The following is a 5802-nucleotide window of genomic DNA, read 5'->3' as shown; positions in this document are numbered from 1 at the left end:
TGTGGAAGGCCAGATCTTGTGGCATTCCACTAAGCCCATGCAGCTCACTTCTATGACTGCCTGTGGCCAGCCACAGAAGGAAAGTGGTCTTGAGGGTGAGGATGTCAAAAGGAATAGTCCCCAATGGTAGGAAGGGCTGTTTTCGAATGAAATCCAGCACCAGGAACAAGTCCCAGAGGGGCACTCTTCTGGGGTCTCTAGCTTCCTTCAGAGGGGCACCCCTAGCCACCTCTCTGAGCAGGCAATCCGCTTCCAAGGCGGAACCACCTAGCTGTTTGCAATGTGGTACAGAAGGCAGACCTGTACCCTCGCCCAGAACTAGCAGACAGGATGAACCGAGGAGCAGAGAGCCAGAAAGTTGGCCAGCTGCATGCTCGTAAGGTTCGTAGGGGTAATGCCCTGAGCTGTACACCACCGCAACCATTTCTTCCAGCGAAAGTCATACAAAGTCTCCGTTCCCTGCCTCCTTGCTCTGGTGACTATGGAGAGGAGGTCAGAGGAGGCACACCCCTGGGTCAGCACAGCCGACACAGAGGCCGACCGAGGGGTCGAGGACTTCAATGGTGATGCTGACAGTTCCGACCGCACAGCAGCCATGCGTGCTGGTGGAGCAGTTGAGGATTGGAATGCGGAGTGCCTGAGCGAGGCTGCCTCAGCAGATGAGATTTGGTTTCAAGTTCCAGGGGTGGGAACATGTGTCAGGGACTGAAGGTCCGGAAACCAGGTCTGGACTGGCCATTTCGGCGCAATGCGGATCAGCTGCGGGTGTTCCAATCTGTCTTTCCGTATCACCTTGGACAGAATTGGAAAGGGAGGAAACGCGGAGGCAATCAGACTGCTCCAATCTAGAGAGAGAGCATCCACTGCCCACGTTTCTGGGTCGGCAACCGAAGAGACGGAAGTGGGAAGTCTCTTGTTGAACAAGGTCCACCATCGGCCGAAACCACTGTTCCCACACCCCCTGAAGGCTGTCCTTGTCCAGGGTGCACTCTGTGCGTATGACACTCTTGGACCTGCTAAGAGCATCTGCCAAGAAGTTGGTTTTTTCCTGCTCAGCGTCTCGCTGAAAGTGCAATGCCCTTGCTGTGGCACCAACGGAGGAGAGCCTCAGTCCGCATGGAGAGGTCTGCCGAGTGCGCTCCCCCCATTTGTTCACATAACATGCGACCGTCGTCTTGTCCGTGAACAAGCGGATGGTCTTGGCAGTGGCCTCCCCCATGAAGTGCAGGAGAGTCCTGCGAACTGCCTCCAGTTCCAGAACATTGATGTGGCACAGGCGCTCCTCCGGGGACCAAGTCCCTGCTGCATAGAGTGAGTCCATGTGGGCTCCCCAGCCCAGGGAGGAGGCGTCTGTGAAGAGTACCACCTGAAGAGTAGGTGGGGCTAAGGGCACCCCCTGTGTCCGAAGGGGGGTGATTAACCACTCTGATGTCACCTCGAGGAACCACTCGCCCAGACATATCTGGGTATCCCATGGCTGAGTGCTCTGGGACTGGCGTAACCTCAGTGCCCTCTGGAGAGGGCGCTTGAGAACCCTGTCCAGGGGAATGAGAGGTGCCGTGGACTCCATCATGCCCAAGAGGGAAGAAAGTGTCCACGCTGTATCTTGGGAGGAGTGGCGCCAGTGGCTGAGGAGGCCTGCCAGACGGTCCCAGTGATCTGGCGCCAGAGAGACTATCATAGACCGCGTGTCGAATCTCATCCCTAAGAAGTCGAAGGACTAACGTGGGGACAGATCGCATATCTGCTGGTCCATGAGGAAGCCCCGTTGGGAGCAAAGGTCTAGAAGTCTGGCCGTATGACTCAGGCACAGGGCCTGCGACTGGGCCAGGATAAGCAAGTCGTCCAGGTACACACAGAGACAAATGGATTCCGAGCGGACGATGGACACCAATTCCCGCAGCACCTTGGTAGACAGGAAAGGGGCAAGGGACAGACCAAATGGGAGGGCCGGGAACTGGAACCCCTTGTCCCTCCACACGAACCTCAGGTACCGACGGGATGCCGAATGGATGAGTATATGAAAATAAGCATCTTCCAGATCGATAGAGGTAGGCCAATCACCTTGTTGGATGGTCTCCCGAATCTGTGCCTGTGTGTCCCTCTTGAATTTGATTTTGGGGAGGAATTTGTTGAGGGGGGACAAGTCCAAAACTGGTCTCCACCCTCCCGAGACCTTTGGAATCACCAACAACCAGCCGTAAAAACCGGGGCCCGGGTCCGAGAGTTGAGATATAGCCCCATGAGGAGTGGGTGCGATATCTCTTTTTCTAGGACGCTCTCCTGCTCCGTCGAGCTGGGCACCTAAGGAGGAGGAGTGGATCTTAGAGGGGGGAGGTCCTCCACCCAAGACAGCATGTACCCAGACTCTAGCACCGACATAATCCCGTCGTTGAGTCCCAGAGCACACCACTGATGTGCATGCCGGGACAAGTTTCCTACTTGGAGGGGCTGAACGACTGGTGGTGCTGAATCGGGGCCCAGTCATTGGGGGTGCTGCCTTCTGGCCTTGGGCATGGCCAGTCGGCTTGGACGGACATAAGGTGGTTTATTCCTCTGACCCTGATTCAGCACACGCTGCCTTGACAGGCGGCGTGGTATATGGAGGGGCCCTGGTGGCCGGTCTCTTCAATGGCATAGAACCCTGGAGCCCATGAGAGGTGTGGGCCAAATATGAGGCCACCTCCCTGTTTGTCCCTGCCCTGTGGCTGACAAAATGGGGCGGGAACTGGCCGAAGAGGGAGTGCTGCTGTGCTGGGATGGACCGCAGGGCAGCCCTCTCCTCCACAGGAATGTTAGAGAGGCTGAAAATGGCATCACGCCGCGCTAGCACAGTACTGAAGTGAAGGCTGGTAGCTGTGTCTGCAGCTGCCGTGAGACCAGATGCTACCCTATTGCCAAAAGCGTGTAACCTCTGGTCGGTGAAGAGGCCCGGCGGGACTGAGGAAGGAGACCCCTTGTCCTGATTAACCGGACACTGTTCCCACAGGTCATTGGCCCTGTGAAGGAACGTGTCGAAGGTGTACGCCGTGGAAACCTCGAGGGGGCAGCGGCGGGCCAATTTGTCCCACTTTGCTAACGTTTTAAAGTATAGGTTAGCTGAAGTGGGGAAGGTGGTGCGCTGTGAGACCAACATCCTGTCCTGTGCGGAGGGCTCTGCTCCGCTGTAGGCAGGGTGGTCCTGTGTGTACCAGGACCACACCCCTCCCTTGGAGGAATCTCAAAGAAACTTTCCCGGGGAAAAGGCGCCCGGGGCAGAGAGGGACTCCCTGCCTGGAGGAGGGATGGAAGCAGCACCCCTGACAGTGCGGGCTGGCTTATTAAGCCATACCTGCACCATTTCTGGCACTCTGAGTTGCCTTGTGGTTCTGGAGTTAGAGTCACATGGCGTAAGGAGGGTCAAGGGTAACAAAGTAGCCTGAGGGACTGATTCGGCATACGTGACCCTATTGGGGAGGGTCAGTTGGAGCTCGGCAAAGTCCGAGTTTGGTTCAGGCTGGTCCCTAGGGAGGCATGGGCTCAATCTGTCCCCCCTGGGATGTGGGCGAAGAGTGTTCATCTGCTTGTTCGTCCTCATCCGAAGACAGGGGCTCCCACTCTTGTTCGCAGTCCATCCCCTGCTGGGTGCCATCCCAAGTGGATGTACCCACTGGGGCGTCCTGTGAGCTGTGGTCAGCCCAGCGGGATGAGCTGGGACGATCCCGAGCCGGGACCATGGCCGCCACTGTTATGTCCTTGACACCTGAAGCGGGTGGGGAGCGTGTGGACCGTAGGTCCAACCATGCTTGGGATGGTGGGTGCCACACCTTTTCAGAGAGGGCGCCCCTGGATGCAAGAGTGACCCACGAGTGCTGTGTGGGGACAAACACCCACTCATCTCACTGTAGGACCGAGGGCTGGGCAGGTGGGGACTGCCGGCTTCGCCGGGCCGAGTAGGGCCCTTGAGCAGCCGTCGGTCTTGACAAGGAGGCCGTTGTGACCGTGGAGGTCACCTGTGGGTTGACAGAGGCCCGATTTGTGGACAGAGTGGCAATATTGGTCGAGGAGCTCGACCTGACCGACAAGAAGTCGATCCCACTTGTCGGGGCTGTGTGTGTCACCCTGTGAGATGTGCTGGGTTGGGTCCGGTGGGGAGCGGACAAGGGGCTGGCCCTTGGTGCTCCCGGCAACCCAGTGTGCACCCTAGGTGCACCCCAGTACGGGTAGAATGGGGGTAACCACCCGTGGGCACCAGCCATACTGTGACCCGAACCCCAAGGGTCACTGGTGCGTTGACCTCCATGAAGGGAACAACCTGGCCAAGTCGGAGGGAGGTCAGGTCCGACTTGGGTGTCAGTCCCGCCCGAAGACGAGCGGGCTGACTGCCCGGAACCGCCTGACACGCACGGGCCTCCCCCAGCAGGGGAGACCGGCCGGATAGCGGGAAGACCTGCAGAGCAGGTTGCCACGCGCCCAGAATCCCCTCCCGTGGGGAGACTGGGGTGGCTTGGTCCGGGGTGGGCAAAGTAGAGATCCCCCCCCGGAACCAAATTTTTCTCCCCCCCCAAAAGGAGGTGGGGGAGGGGGGTCGACAGAGAAGGGAGGAGGGGGAACAACAATGGGGCACGTGAGGGCCGTCTCCGAGTGGGGACCCGGGTAATGGCCGGGCGCGGCCTCCCCTTGGGAGTCCGCGCCTAGCTGCGAGTCCCCACAGCACGGAGATGACTTGCCATTCACCCTTCTCCCTGCCTCGCGCTGGGACACCTCGGGAGGCGACGCTCGTACCTCTTTCCCCCCGGTCCCCTTCATGACCGTTTTACTGGTACGAACGTCGCCTCCGCGATCAGCGTCTAACGACGCATCGCCGCGGTCCGTATCGGGAGGAATCATGAGCTCCGGGCCTGGGAGAGTCTCTTACCGAGTCTCAATCCCAGCATCATGATTCCCTGCCTTCGTGGTATGGCACACGAGGCATGGAACCCGCGCTTAGGCACCCAGCGAAAATCCGACCCCCAACAGAGAAAGGAAAGACAGGATCGACTTAGAGGCAGAAAAAATCGAACGAATCGAGGGTGCCGAGTCGAATCGAGTACACAGAATGTAAGAATACAATAAACACAAGCCGCATGCAACAAAATAAGGCCAAAAGGATACGCTGAATAGCCGAAAAAAGCGTAAGACGAGACAGAGCGTAAACCTGACAAGATGGCGTGGAGAGCCTTGGCCAAAGGAATGATTAAGCGCTTATAGTTTTTAGAGGCGTTTGATTGGCTGAGAGCGGGTGGGCCCGTCTTTTCACCGTTAGCCGCGCGAAATTTGGCCAAGCAGAGCAAACCAATAGGCCTAGTTTGCATCAGTTTGACATGGTACAGTATATGACACCAAACAATGGTTCACTATGCCCTTCCGCAGTTGCCATAACACCTGGAATATATATATATATATATATATATATATATATATTTTTTTTTTTTTTTTTTTTTCTTCCAAATATATTCATTTATTCAATTTTTGTTTTCATTGCACAAATCTTAATATAACTAAATGATATAACTAAACAGTACGAATACAATACATTACATTAACTTAATGCATAGCAGGAAAAAAAAGTGTAACACAAAGACGTATACAGAAGAATAACATAGGCATACATGGTGCATATTTTACACAATTTTTTGTCACTGTTCTAAATATGCACTTCGTTACAAACAAGAAACAAAAACACAAACAACAACAGCAACAACAACCCCCCTCACCCCCCACCCCCCCAAAAAAAAAGAAAAAAAAGAAGAAGAAAAACGTGATCACAAAAATAAATGAATA

This window comes from Babylonia areolata, chromosome 9, assembly GCF_041734735.1.
Source record: "Babylonia areolata isolate BAREFJ2019XMU chromosome 9, ASM4173473v1, whole genome shotgun sequence".
Lineage (NCBI taxonomy): Eukaryota > Metazoa > Mollusca > Gastropoda > Neogastropoda > Buccinidae > Babylonia > Babylonia areolata.
The sequence above is the reverse complement of the archived record's forward strand: the minus strand, read 5'-3'. Positions refer to the sequence as shown.